General features: G+C 40.0%; 1 pseudogene; it reads left to right on the top strand.

Moving 5' to 3' along the window:
• Positions 1 to 470: 470 nt before the first annotated feature.
• LOC149145156 (large ribosomal subunit protein uL16-like) overlaps positions 471 to 16414 on the top strand; it is a 127475-nt pseudogene continuing 111531 nt past the window's right edge.

Raw genomic sequence — 16414 nt, forward strand, 5'->3', positions numbered from 1 at the left:
AGTTTTATGAAAACTCTGGTAATATAAAGCTCAGCTAGTGAATTTCGACCTTACAGTGCAAATGGGAACTAGGCACAGGGGATTCGCTGGTGAATTATGTGTTTTTTACTGTTTTAAGCTATTTTAGGCGATTCACAGACAAAACCAGGCGCAAGAAGGATTCACAGGGATAAATACCTGGCAACTGTTAGCAATGGTCACGAATACAGGTGGAAATGGCGCGCCAGCGGTCTCCAGGTCGAATTCAGCAGGTTGGCGTGAGTTTGGACGTGGAAGACATGCAAAGTAGACAATAGTTGTTTTTGTAAAAAGTGCAAAAAACGCGAAATTTTAGCCAAAATATGGATTTTTTGGAACATTGGCGCTTTTTTTGGATGACATCAGCATGACATCAACAGGTGGGGTCAAGGTCGGATGACGTCAGCATGACGTCATCGGGTGACGTGGCGGAATAAGAGAGGTCCACGGGGATGGTGAGGTGGCACACAGGTGGAGCAAAGGCGGACAGGGGCGCCGACGCGGCGATGACGCTGGCAGTGACGCTGGCAGGCGGGTTCACCGAAACCAGAAGTGGTTAGCGGTTTCATATCGCACCGCCTTCCATACGGACGCGGAATTGTCAGAGGGGCCTCCGATACAATGTGGGGGTGACGCGTGGCAGAGGCCTGACGTCACCCTCTGATAAATTTTGGACGGTATCTTTCGGACGTCGGGGCCGGTCTAGAATACACGAGGGCCGTCGGATGAGAAGGGCTCGATCCGACGGTCGACGGATCGTTGAGGTGGCCGGATGATACGGATGGGGGGCGGGATTAAAATATTATATCCTTTGAGATTTGCGCCCGGCGGGAACCTTAGGAATTGGGCGGTTTACATAGTTTTTTCAATGTTTTTTTATAAAAATGCGGGTAGCGCTAAGACTTTGGGTAAATGGAAAAAGTGGGTTTTTATATGTATTTTGCAATTGAGCGGGTTAATGGTGAAAATCGGTTTTTTTACAAGGTTTTTTTAGCCAATCAAGGGTTGAATGGGTTAAATGACTGCTGAAGGGGAAAGAGGGGTAAGTCTTAGGGTTCTCAAACTGACCAAATGTCAATTTAATCCCTAACAATGAATATATGGCTATAATGCCAAGGGGAGGGATATTTATATAATGCTTGGGGTTTATACACCAAAGTGTTATAATAGTAGGGAAAGGGTAACATAGGGGATTTAGATAATAGAAGTTAGGGGTTAATATGGATGGAAAAGGTGAATGAGGAGTGATATCACTAAGTTGATTTGAAAACCACTTAGCTTAGGGAGTAGATCAAAATGAAAAGAATTTTACACAGGAAATGTGGCTTTTTAAAGGCATAAGAACCAGCATAAAACCTCAAATTCTTCCATGAATCTTAACTGATGAAGGGATGTCAGTAATGAATGTGAAAAGGGGAAAGAAGGGGGGTTAGACATGCTCCTCTGCTTTGCTGCACATGATGAAGAAGAGAACCTTCTCAATCCACTGATATTCCTTTGTGACTAGGTTATCAAACACTCAATTGAAAGGAATGATATTTCTGCAACTCCATCTACCTACCCATCTACTTGCCTAGCATTTTTCTTTTGTTTCTTGATGGAGGGTGCACTTAGACTTGCAGACCCTTATGTGCCTTTTCTTTTCTTTGGCTTTTTCCTTTTGATTTTCTATCCAAGGCTACCCTTATTGCTTCCAAGGTCCCAGATTAAGCAGTTGGGAACCTCAATTCTCTACCTAAGCTACTGGTCTGCCAAGATTAAATAGTTTGGATAGACTTCTTTCTCTATTCTACAACAGGAAATTGAAACATGGAATGATCCAGATTAGGCTGTTGGACCATCCATCAAAATTGGGACAATATCAAGCTATATACACATATTGTCTTCTCTTGGAAATATGGGATCTTTGCATCACCAAAGCAGAGCATATTTGGAACTCTCTTTGCCAATCATGAAATATGAAACCTATTGGTATAGGTAGCTAACATGTGGATCTCTAGAAATTGAATGACTCTTGTGTGCATGATCCTTTCCTGACGCCATTCACTAACGAGGTCCTGGATAATGTAGCCAACCAAGAAGCATACTCTTTCACTGATGGTTTCTTTGGGTACTATCAGAGAAAAATGGGTTTATAACTCAGTGCCAGGAACTGGAGTCTTGTTGGAAATAATACTGAGAGGGGGGGGGTGAATCAGTATTATCAGATCAATCAAACTTTTCAATTTCATACTCAGAAACATATACGCTACTTCAATTAAGTGAACCCGCATGTACACGCTACTGTGTCTAATGAAACTTGCGTATATCCAGAGATCTTATAATTCAGTTAGCTTAATCTTCAGTAAATGCATCAGATCATTATTAAGCATATTAACAGTAAACAGGTGCAGAATAACAGAACAGAACACCACACAAGAGCCACACACATGAACACAAAGATATAAGGTGGAAACCCAATGTGGGTGAAAACCACCTGCTGCAAGTCATCTCAATCTTCTTCTTAATAAGAAAATCCTTTTACAATATTTGTACTGGTGCAGTCTTATACCAGTACGGGAGCTACAACCCCCTTTGCTCTTGTACTAGCCGATCCATTTACTAGTACGCAGGCTGCTACCTGCTACAATGCTCCAAAGATCTCCTTTAGCTTTTGTACTAGCTTAGATACTAGTACGTAGGTGCTTGCCTACAATATTCTCACCTCCAGGTACCACATTTCATCAATTTTCAGACTGGATACACTGAAGTACAACACATAATCTGTAAGGCCACTTTTCATCCAATTTTCATACTGGACCCATAACTATCATTGAAGCTCAAAACAATCATCAAACCCTGAATCACTGAAACCCTGTTAACAACAGTCACCAGAACACAGAGTAGACACAGAACTCTGTAATAACCATCAGATCCATCTGCAACTTCAAATATCAAGCTTTACAATGTATACGCTACTTAGATGAATCAAACCCGAGTGTATACGCGCTTTTGCCAAAGACAACCCACGTACAGATCTAAAAATAATTTCTCATAACTTACAGCTGTACCAGACATCAGTCATACTCATAACACTTATAGAACAATATATGCGTCAGTATGTAGATCTAGAATAAGCATCATAAAGATAGTTCATTTCAAACCATTTGATCCCGATCTCTCCTTAGATCTTGTTCTCCATCAACCGGTGAGATCTCTCCTTAGCTCAGATCAAGCAATGCATCATCAACCCATAACCCTGCATACTGGATCTAATGCTTCATTAGATATTCAAGACATTTCAGATGCATTTGCCTAATGATTTCCTTCTCCTTATATAGCCTTAGGCCTTGTTCGATACCAAGGGCCACAACCATAGAAATCCAATACCATCAACTTCAAAACTAGGGATCAACACGTCCGTCGAGACACCAAGGTCCAAAACCATAGGCACAACTTCCAAGGAATAACCGCCGTGGACCAAAGATAAGTTTTCCATATACACGCTCTTTTACTGAAGCAAACCTGCGTGTACACGCGACTTGGGCTTAATGAACCTGCGTGTATGAACTTCCTCTTCTTCTTATAGTCTGATCATCAATTCCTTGCTGTTGTCCTTCTGCACTATGATTTCTCATCAGTGTGGTTTTCCATCAAGGACAACACTTGTCTCATAATGCCAACAATCTCCCCCTTTGGACTTGATGGCAAAGCTAACTTGTCACACTTAGAACTATCATCTGATTCCTTTGAGCTGTCCTCCATCAGTCACATCTGATATCTCTTCTGAAGATTCATCCAGTTATACATAAACTTGTCTCATAATGCCAACAATCTCCCCCTTTGGACTTGATGGCAAAGCTAACTTGTCACACTTAGAACTATCATCTGATTCCTTTGAGCTGTCCTCCATCAGTCACATCTGATATCTCTTCTGAAGATTCATCCAGTTATACATAAGTGATATATTCTTCTATGAGAGGGTTGCCATCAAGTACAACACATGCATCATAATGCCAACAATCTCCCCCTTTGGACTTGATGGCAACAACACCAAATCACTCTCCCCCTTTGACATCAAGGGCAAAGGGTGGACCAAGATATTCTCTTCCTTTGCTGAATCATTCCACTGTCCATACTCCCCCTGAGTACCTGCTGAAATCTCTGAATAATCTCCCCCTTTGTATATGCCAAGGTGTACCAATCTGTCCATGCTCCCTCTGAGTACATGCTGAATCTCTGTACCGCTGAAGTGTGATGTTCATGCTCTTCCTGACTGTAGGCAAGATCTGCAAAAGATGTTCTTCAAGAAGAACATGACTCTATACATCATAAAAGACCTTCCTATCATCAAAGACTCATACATACATCCATCTCTCAACTAAGTGAGGATATACAAAAATTGACTCATCCACCCAACCAAGTGGGGATACATCAAAAGTTTACATATGACAACCAATCATATTGCATCAATCATCCCAGGCATAGTGGGGAACCCAAAATAGGCCGTTACATGACCTTGACACCATAAAAGAGTTATCACAAATGAGATACATGACATAGCGACAATAGATCTAGACCAAGACTTATGAAAGTCACAAATAACTGATATCGCCAGCATCTTGTCAATCAGCATTCAGATCAGCAACCAAGAGATCCTTTTGTTCTTCCTCTGACTTTGTTTCTCCTGAAATCAACAACAACTTGTGAACTAGAACCAAAGGCTTCTAAGATAATGCCAACAATGCATCATTGGAAGATTATCTGCTCCCCCTGAACCTGTGCCAGATGGTCTCTGTCAGACCCATATCAGAATCTTCTCATCCTGAGTTTGACCCACTGATTTCCTTCAAATTATCATATACGCGACTGTATCTTCATAAACAAGCGTATATATGCGGATATTCCTTATCCAACTCGCGTATACCAATTTCCATATCAGCAACCTGTAAATGTCCTGTAGAGAATAAGTCATCAACCTATAACAAGGTATGTCTGCATCAATTCATCCCTTTGAACAGAATTCAGAGTCATTCACATGTGTGAAACCACCATAGCCATTTCATCAAGCTCTACATGATCCAAGTATCATTACTTGGGAACATCTGCATCAATCAACACATGCAAGTATCAACCTATCATTATATAGATAAGAACTCATCACCATGTCTCCAACAAAGCAACCTTGAGTAGTCATCCATGTATAAGCACTATGTATCTTGAGCTCAAGCTCATTTGACAAAACTTCTTGATATCATCAACAGCAACAATCCTTATTCACAAGAGTGCCTGCATCATAACTGTATGATCTTTATGCATATGACAACAGCAGTATATAAGTGACTCATCATCAAGAGAGGAAGATGTGTATTCAAGCTTTGTACTTCTCCTTGTCCTTATGAAGATTACCATGTAAGCACTATATATGCATCATCAAAGAATCAATCATAAATCTGATCTGAACATCTTCTATGTAACTTCAAGAATCATATGAGAGTTTATCATAGACAACTCACAACCACATCATAGCAAGATATATCATTTATCCATATAAGAATCATCACCAAGGATTATTAACCATAATGCCAACAGTGAATTACTAAAGGCATATGCTCCCCCTCAACCAGTGCCATCTGTTAGATCTAATCATGCATATATCAGCAATAAGCATCAAAACATCATTATCCTCAAGTTAGGATCAAAACACTTCTAGACATCTTACAAGTATCGAAGCATTTTCACACATCCTCAGCCGACTGTAATTATTAACCAATAGAGAAAATAATGGACTGAATCATATCAGATCCCTATTCTGAGCCTGTCCCCACTGCTTTTCCTCAGACTGACATATACGCGACCTTGCAGCGTCGAACTCGCGTATATACGCGACTTCCCTTTAAGGAACTTGCGTATGAGATTCAGGACACTGAAGGTTTACACTTTCAGCTCCCCCTGAGTCTGATATGTCTGTGTTGTGCTGTGTCTCAGTACATTGTGCTGACTGTACTTCCTTCTTCCTCCATATCTTCAAGTGTGATGAGGTTTTCTCCTTTCGGTGTGATGTCCATCCTTTGTTCCTGCATTCCTTTGCTATATGTCCAAGCTTGTTACATGCATAACATCTAACATGTTTCATGTTCCTTCTGTAGCAATCAGCAGCTTTGTGACCATACATATTGCAAGCAAAGCAATATCCATTAAAGTACCTTGATTGAGATGACCTGTCCGCATAATAGTCTTGAACTCTTCTTCTTCTACATCTAGCTGCAACATGTCCAAGATTATGACATACATAACATTCAATATTATTCATAGGAGGAGTAAAAGATTTTCTTTAAAGACTTTCTTTCCTTGATTGATGATGAGATTGACCTTTCATCTCCTTGTTGATCATTTTGGATTTCTCTTTAGAGTTCCTTGCCTCACCTTGTGAACTAGATTCACCTTCAACAGATTCATGGAAACCAAGACCAGTCTTTATAGCAGGAGACCTTTGACTACTAAGAATATCATCCAAGGCTTTAGTACTATCTTGAAATCTCAAAAGCTTATCCTTTTCTTCTAGTTTACCTTTCAAGATATTTACCTCAACCTGAAGCTGTTCTTCCTTTTCAAGAGATTTCTTTTTCAAAACTTCTTCAGCTTTCCTTCCTTCTTCCATTTGTTCCCTTAGTTTGAGAATTTCTTTTTCTTGTTCTTCATACAGATCCTGCTGCATTTGACGAACTCGGAAGGCACATTCCAGTTGAGATTTTAAGCTGGTGACTTCGTTTTCTTGTTTTGCAACAGCTTGGAGTAGATCTGTATTCTGCTTCTTTGATTCTTCAAGATCTCCTTTTAGTGAGAGGATTGTAGCTTCAAGATTTTCATAGTAGCTGGATCTATCTTTGAGTTTCTTGATGGTTGTGCTTCTTTCGTTGACTTCTTTTCTTAATGATGTCACTTCATGCTGCAATTTTTGACATTGGTCTTCCTTGTCCTTGAGTAGCTTTCTTACCTTGTTTCCTTCTTCTAGTTGGGCCTTTAGTTTGGTAACTTCTTCTTTGAAAGCACATTCCCTTTTGTTCAATAGATCTTGTTGATCTTTAACTTTGTCTGCAAGCCTTCTAAATACTGCCTCTATTTGACACTTTTCTTGCTCACCCATAAAAGCATGTTCAGTAGTTTCACTATCACTTCCATCTCTTTCACAAGGAAATATAGCTGGAACATCAGGGGATAACACATTCATACCTGATAATGATTCTGAATCTGATTCTGAATCTGAAGAGCTTCTTATACCTAATCCCCAATCGACTCTCCCACTGTCATAGATCTTCTGAGATGTCTTCTTCTTCTTATGAGCTTTCTTCTTAAGCTTCTTTCCCATTGTTCCACGGATCTCCTTCAAGCGATCAAGCTTCTACCAAAGGACCTGCTCTGATACCAATTGTTGGAAATAATACTGAGAGGGGGGGGGGGTGAATCAGTATTATCAGATCAATCAAACTTTTCAATTTCATACTCAGAAACATATACGCTACTTCAATTAAGTGAACCCGCGTGTACACGCTACTGTGTCTAATGAAACTCGCGTATATCCAGAGATCTTATAATTCAGTTAGCTTAATCTTCAGTAAATACATCAGATCATTATTAAGCATATTAACAGTAAACAGGTGCAGAATAACAGAACAGAACACCACACAAGAGCCACACACATGAACACAAAGATATAAGGTGGAAACCCAATGTGGGTGAAAACCACCTGCTGCAAGTCATCTCAATCTTCTTCTTAATAAGAAAATCCTTTTACAATATTTGTACTGGTGCAGTCTTATACCAGTACGGGAGCTACAACCCCCTTTGCTCTTGTACTAGCCGATCCATTTACTAGTACGCAGGCTGCTACCTGCTACACTGCTCCAAATATCTCCTTTAGCATTTGTACTAGCTTAGATACTAGTACGTAGGTGCTTGCCTACAATCTTCTCACCTCCAGGTACCACGTTTCATCAATTTTCAGACTGGATACACTGAAGTACAACACATAATCTGTAAGGCCACTTTTCATCCAATTTTCATACTGGACCCATAACTATCATTGAAGCTCAAAACAATCATCAAACCCTGAATCACTGAAACCCTGTTAACAACAGTCACCAGAACATAGAGTAGACACAGAACTCTGTAATAACCATCAGATCCATCTGCAACTTCAAATATCAAGCTTTACAATGTATACGCTACTTAGATGAATCAAACCCGCGTGTATACGCGCTTTTGCCAAAGACAACCCGCGTACAGATCTAAAAATAATTTCTCATAACTTGCAGCTGTACCAGACATCAGTCATACTCATAACACTTATAGAACAATATATGCGTCAGTATGTAGATCTAGAATAAGCATCATAAAGATAGTTCATTTCAAACCATTTGATCCCGATCTCTCCTTAGATCTTGTTCTCCATCAACCGGTGAGATCTCTCCTTAGCTCAGATCAAGCAATGCATCATCAACCCATAACCCTGCATACTGGATCTAATGCTTCATCAGATATTCAAGACATTTCAGATGCATTTGCCTAATGATTTCCTTCTCCTTATATAGCCTTAGGCCTTGTTCGATACCAAGGGCCACAACCATAGAAATCCAATACCATCAACTTCAAAACTAGGGATCAACACGTCCGTCGAGACACCAAGGTCCAAAACCATAGGCACAACTTCCAAGGAATAACCGCCGTGGACCAAAGATAAGTTTTCCATATACACGCTCTTTTACTGAAGCAAACCTCCGTGTACACGCGACTTGGGCTTAATGAACCTGCGTGTATGAACTTCCTCTTCTTCTTATAGTCTGATCATCAATTCCTTGCTGCTGTCCTTCTGCACTATGATTTCTCATCAGTGTGGTTTGCCATCAAGGACAACACTTGTCTCATAATGCCAACAAGTCTGTCGTAAGAAAACTTGAAAGCATGTACAAAAACATATACACTACTGAAAACTCTGTCAAATGATACATGAATCGTGGTATGGATGCAACCATCTAGAGAAAGATCATGTAAATGGATCCAGGCATTCGTGTAACCATCCGATAAGAGGATCATATCAAAACCAAGGTATGGTCATAGCCATCCAATAATGAGAAGGATCACATAGGACAACTCATGGTATGGTCGCAACCATCCATCTAAAAGAGACATGCATATCAACATGATCATGTCACATCACCTTACAACCTGCACTTTTGTAATTTGAGCCCAGGGTCCTGCGCTCCAACATAACCCAATCAAAGCACATATTCTAAGGTGTGAATAGATGGGTTGACATCAAACACGCTAGAAAATATCTTGTGTACTAGTCAATGATGTAAACTATTAACAAGAACAAGAGAAACCACCAATAATGACAATGGTTCTCAAGGTACTAACAACACAATTCATGGAATGTGAATGAAGGAACTGAAGTTGAACACCCGTGAAATTAGTCGATCGAAAGCCAATGATGTGAACTTATCATTGAGTGCCAAGAACTTGTCATTAGAGCATGCAAGCTCTAAGGTAATGAAGATGAGTCTCCCGACCAAATTCCTAGATAATGAGTTGAAGTCAACAGGAAGTTACCGTGTCGAAGGAGGGCCATGATGTATCCCACATCATCGACATGAAACAAAGGGATGAAAATGATTTTGGATGATATAGAGAAACAGAGGTAAGGGTAACTGTATAAGGACAACTCTTGAACATATTAGCAACACGATTCTAGAATTTGGAAGCTGTTTGATCCATAGGATCGGTGGTCATGATGATGTGGCAGAGATCAAATTGAAGGAAAAAATGAGCGGCCCAACCTAGGAAGGTCAATGATGAAAAAGAGGATATCCCAACCCAACACGAAGCAGAAAGTGTCATGTTCAAGAGTGAGCTTCCGACACGATTGATTGAATTTCCAATTTTCCCCCACCATTTATTGCAAGTACCCCAATGATTTTTTACTCACAAGCTTGAAGGGGATAACAGATGCTTGCACTGTAAGTTCATCCTTCAGACGAATCTGACCTGTTGGCATTATGAGATAAGTGTTGTCCTTGATGGCAAACCTCACTGATGAAAAATCATAGTACAGAAGGTCAGCAGCAAGGAATTGATGATCAGACTATAAGAAGAAGAGAAAGTTCATACACGCAGGTTCGTTAAGCCCAAGTCGCGTGTACACGCAGGTTGGCTTCAGCAAAAGCGCGTGTATGTGGAAAAGTACCTTTGGTCCATGGCGGTTAGTCCTTGGAAGTTGTGCCTATGGTTTCGGACCATTGTGTCTCGACGGGCGTGTCGATCCCTAGTTTTGAAGTTGATGGTATTGGATTTCTATGGTTTTGGCTCTTGGTATTGAACAAGGCCTAAGGCTATATAAAGGGAAGGAAATCATTAGGCAAGTGCATCTGAAATGTCTTGAATATCTGATGAAGCATTAGATCCAATATGCAGGGTTATGGGTTGATGATGCATTACTTAATCTGAGCTAAGGAGAGATCTCACCGGTTGATGGAGAACTAGATCTAAGGAGAGATCGGGATCAAATGGTTTGAAATGAACTATGATGCTTATTCTAGATCTACATACTGACGCATGTATAGTTCTATAAGTATTATGAGTATGACTGAGGTCTGGTACAGCTGCAAGTTATGAGAAATTATTTTTAGATCTGTACGCAGGTTGTCTTTGGTAAAAGCGCGTATACACGCGGGTTTGATTCATCGAAGTAGCGTATACATTGTAAAGCTTGATATTTGAAGTTGCAGATGGATCTGATGGTTATTACAGAGTTCTGTGTCTGCTCTGTGTTCTGATGACTGTTGTTAACAGGGTTTCAGTGATTCAGAGTTTGATGATTGTTTTGAGCATCAATGATAGTTATGGGTCCAGTATGAAAATTGGATGAAAAGTGGCCTTACAGATTATGTGTTGTGCTTCAGTGTATCCAGTCTGAAAATTGATGAAACGTGGTACCTGGAGGTGAGAAGATTGTAGGCAAGCGCCTACGTACTAGTATCTAAGCTAGTACAAAAGCTAAAGGAGATCTTTGGAGCATTGTAGCAGGTAGCAGCCTGCGTACTAGTAAATGGATCGGCTAGTACAAGAGCAAAGGGGGTTGTAGCTCCCGTACTGGTATAAGACTGCACCAGTACAAATATTGTAAAAGGATTTTCTTATTAAGAAGAAGATTGAGATGACTTGCAGCAGGTGGTTTTCACCCACATTGGGTTTCCACCTTATATCTTTGTGTTCATGTGTGTGGCTCTTGTGTGATGTTCTGTTCTGTTATTCTGCACCTGTTTACTGTTAATATGCTTAATAATGATCTGATGCATTTACTGAAGATTAAGCTAACTGAATTATAAGATCTCTGGATATACGCGAGTTTCATTAGACACAGTAGCGTGTACACGCGGGTTCACTTAATTGAAGTAGCGTATATGTTTCTGAGTATGAAATTGAAAAGTTTGATTGATCTGATAATACTGATTCACCCCCCCCTCTCAGTATTATTTCCAACAATTGGTATCAGAGCAGGTCCTTTGGTAGAAGCTTGATCGCTTGAAGGAGATCCGTGGAACAATGGGAAAGAAGCTTAAGAAGAAAGCTCATAAGAAGAAGAAGACATCTCAGAAGATCTATGACAGTGGGAGAGTCGATTGGGGATTAGGTATAAGAAGTTCTTCAGATTCAGAATCAGATTCAGAATTAGATTCAGAATCATTATCAGGTATGAATGTATTATCCTCTGATGTTCCTGCTATATTTCCTTGTGAAAGTGATGGAAGTGATAGTGAAACTACTGAACATGCTTTTATGGGTGAGCAAGAAAAGTGTCAAATAGAGGCAGTATTTAGAAGGCTTGCAGACAAAGTTAAAGATCAACAAGATCTATTGAACAAAAGGGAATGTGCTTTCAAAGAAGAAGTTACCAAACTAAAGGCCCAACTAGAAGAAGGAAACAAGGTAAGAAAGCTACTCAAGGACAAGGAAGACCAATGTCAAAAATTGCAGCATGAAGTGACATCATTAAGAAAAGAAGTCAACGAAAGAAGCACAACCATCAAGAAACTCAAAGATAGATCCAGCTACTATGAAAATCTTGAAGCTACAATCCCCTCACTAAAAGGAGATCTTGAAGAATCAAAGAAGCAGAATACAAATCTACTCCAAGCTATTGCAAAACAAGAAAACGAAGTCACCAGCTTAAAATCTCAACTAGAATGTGTCTTCCGAGTTCGTCAAATGCAGCAGGATCTGAATGAAGAACAAGAAAAGGAGATTCTCAAATTAAGGCATCAGTTGGAAGAAGGAAGGAAAGATGGAGAAGACATGAAGAAGCAATGTCTAGAAAAGGAGGAACAACTTCAAGTTGAGGTAAATATCTTGAAAGGTAAATTAGAAGAAAAGGATAAACTTTTGAGATTTCAAGATAGTACTAAAGCCTTGGATGATATTCTTAGTAGTCAAAGGTCTCCTGCTATCAAGACTGGTCTTGGTTTTCATGAATCTGTTGAAGGTGAATCTAGTTCACAAGGTGAGGCAAGGAACTCTAAAGAGAAATCTAAAATGATCAACAAGGAGATGAAAGGTCAACCCCATCAACAATCAAGGAAAGAGACTCCTCAAAGAAAATCTTTTACTCCTCCTATGAATAATGTTGAATGTTATGTATGTCATAATCTTGGACATGTTGCAGCTAGATGTAGAAGAAGAAGAGTTCAAGACTATTATGCGGACAGGTCACCTCAATCAAGGTACTTTAATGGATATTGCTTTGCTTGCAATATGTATGGTCACAAAGCTGCTGATTGCTACAGGAGGAATATGAAACATGTAAGATGTTATACATGTAACAAACCTGGACATATAGCAAAGGAATGCAGGAACAAAGGATGGACATCACACCAAAAGGAGAAAACCTCATCACACTTGAAGATATGGAGGAAGAAGGAAGTACAGTCAGCACAATGTACTGAGACACAGCACAGCACAGACATATCAGACTCAGGGGGAGCTGAAGGTGTAAAACTTCAGTGTCCTGAATCTCATACGCAAGTTCCTTAAAGGGAAGTCGCGTATATACGCGAGTTAGACACTGCAAAGTCGCGTATATGTCAGTCTGAGGAAAAGCAGTGGGGACAGGCTCAGAAAAGGGATCTGATATGATTCAGTCCATTATTTGCTCTATTGGTTAATAGTTACAGTCTGCTGAGGATGTGTAAAAATGTTTTGATACTTGTAAGATGTCTAGAAGTGTTTTGATCCTATCTTGATGATGATGATGATGTCTTGATGCTTATTGCTGATATATGCATGATCAGATCTAACAGATGGCACAGGTTGAGGGGGAGCATATGCCTTTAATAAATCATTGTTGGCATTATGGTTAATAGTCCTTGGTGATGATTCTTATATGGCTAAATGATATATCTTGCTATGATGTGGTTGTGAGTTGTCTATGATAAAATCACATATGATTCTTGGGGTTACATAGTTGATGATCAGATCAGATTTATGGTTGATTCCTTGATGATGCATATATGGTGCTTACATGGTGATCTTCATAAGGACAAGGAGAAGTACAAAGCTTGAATACACATCTTCCTCACTTGATGATGAGTCACTTATATACTGCTGTTGTCATATGCATAAAGATCATACAGTTATGATGCAGGCACTCATGTGGATAAAGATTGTTGCTGATGATGATATCAAGAAGCTTTGTCAAAAGAGTTTGAGCTCAAGATACATAGTGCTGATTCATGTCACATGATCTATATGATGATAGGTTTATACTTACATATGTTAATTGATGCAGATGCTCCCAAGTAATGATACTTGGATCATGTAGAGCTTGATGAAATGGCTATGGTGGTTTCACACATGATTCGATGTGAATGACTCTGAATTCTGTTCAAAGGGATGAATTGATGCAGACATACCTTGTTATAGGTTGATGACCTATTCTCTACAGGACATTTACAGGTTGCTGATATGGAAATTTGTGTACGCATTTTGTTTGAAGGATATCCGCGTGCATACGCCGTTTTACAAGGGGATAGTCGCGTATATGGTGTACGCGTGTTGCGTAAGGGATATCTGCGTATATACGCTTGTTTATGTGTATACAGACGCGTATATGGAGATTTGAAGGAAATCAGCAGGGACAGATGTTGGTTGCAGAAAGTTTGATATTGGTCTGACAGAGATCATCTGGCACAGGTTCAGGGGGAGCAGATAATCTTCCAATGATGCATTGTTGGCATTATCTTAAAGCTTTTGGTTCTAGTTCACATTTGGTGTTGATTTCAGGAGGAACAAAGGCGAAAGGAGAACAGAAGGATCTCTTGGTTGCTGATCTGAATGGTGATTATCAGATGCTGCTGGTGAATTTCATAAGTCTTGGTCTAGTTATTTCGTCTATATGTCATATATCTCTTTTGTGGTATCTCTTTTATGGTGTCAAGGTCATGTAACGGCCTATTTTGGTTTCCCCACTATGCCTGGGATGATTAATGCAATGTGATTGGTTGTCATATGTAAACTTTTGATGTATCCCCACTTGGTTGGGTGGATGAGTCAATTTTTGTATATCCTCACTTAGTTGAGAGATGGATGTATGTATGAGTCTTTGGTCCTTTATGATGTAGAGAGTCATGTTCTTCTTAAAGAACATCTTTTGCAGATCTTGCCTACAGTCAGGAAGAGCATGAACAGCACACTTCAGCAGTACAGAGACTTGGCATGTACTCAGGGGGAGCATTGATTGATTGGTACACCTTGGCATATACAAAGGGGGAGATTATTCAGAGATTTCAGCAGGTACTCAGGGGGAGTATGGACAGTGGAATGATTCAGCAAAGGAAGAGAATATATTGGTCCACCCTTTGCCCTTGATGTCAAAGGGGGAGAGTGATTTGGTGTTGTTGCCATCAAGTCCAAAGGGGGAGATTGTTGGCATTATGATACATGTGTTGTACTTGATGGCAACCCTCTCATAGAAGAATATCTCACTTATGTCTAACTGGATGAATCTTCAGACGAGATATCAGATGTGACTGATGGAGGATAGCTCAAAGGAATCAGATGATGAATCTTCAGAAGAGATATCAGATGTGACTGATGGAGGACAGCTCAAAGGAATCAGATGCTAATTCTAAGTATGACAAGTTAGCTTTGCCATCAAGTCCAAAGGGGGAGATTGTTGGCATTATGAGATAAGTGTTGTCCTTGATGGCAAACCTCACTGATGAAAAATCATAGTACAGAAGGTCAGCAGCAAGGAATTGATGATCAGACTATAAGAAGAAGAGAAAGTTCATACACGCAGGTTCGTTAAGCCCAAGTCGCGTGTACATGCAGGTTGGCTTCAGCAAAAGCGCGTGTATGTGGAAAAGTACCTTTGGTCCATGGCGGTTAGTCCTTGGAAGTTGTGCCTATGGTTTCGGACCATTGTGTCTCGACGGGCGTCTCGATCCCTAGTTTTGAAGTTGATGGTATTGGATTTCTATGGTTTTGGCTCTTGGTATTGAACAAGGCCTAAGGCTATATAAAGGGAAGGAAATCATTAGGCAAGTGCATCTGAAATGTCTTGAATATCTGATGAAGCATTAGATCCAGTATGCAGGGTTATGGGTTGATGATGCATTACTTAATCTGAGCTAAGGAGAGATCTCACCGGTTGATGGAGAACTAGATCTAAGGAGAGATCGGGATCAAATGGTTTGAAATGAACTATGATGCTTATTCTAGATCTACATACTAACGCATGTATAGTTCTATAAGTATTATGAGTATGACTGATGTCTGGTACAGCTGCAAGTTATGAGAAATTATTTTTAGATCTGTACGCAGGTTGTCTTTGGTAAAAGCGCGTATACACGCGGGTTTGATTCATCGAAGTAGCGTATACATTGTAAAGCTTGATATTTGAAGTTGCAGATGGATCTGATGGTTATTACAGAGTTCTGTGTCTGCTCTGTGTTCTGATGACTGTTGTTAACAGGGTTTCAATGATTCAGAGTTTGATGATTGTTTTGAGCATCAATGATAGTTATGGGTCCAGTATGAAAATTGGATGAAAAGTGGCCTTACAGATTATGTGTTGTGCTTCAGTGTATCCAGTCTGAAAATTGATGAAACGTGGTACCTGGAGGTGAGAAGATTGTAGGCAAGCGCCTACATACTAGTATCTAAGCTAGTACAAAAGCTAAAGGAGATCTTTGGAGCATTGTAGCAGGTAGCAGCCTGCGTACTAGTAAATGGATCGGCTAGTACAAGAGCAAAGGGGGTTGTAGCTCCCGTACTGGTATAAGACTGCACCAGTACAAATATTGTAAAAGGATTTTCTTATTAAGAAGAAGATTGAGATGACTTGCAGCAGGTGGTTTTCACC

This window comes from Pinus tabuliformis, chromosome X (assembly GCF_031772625.1).
Source record: "Pinus tabuliformis cultivar Carrire ecotype Pingquan chromosome X, CPIR1, whole genome shotgun sequence".
Lineage (NCBI taxonomy): Eukaryota > Viridiplantae > Streptophyta > Pinopsida > Pinales > Pinaceae > Pinus > Pinus tabuliformis.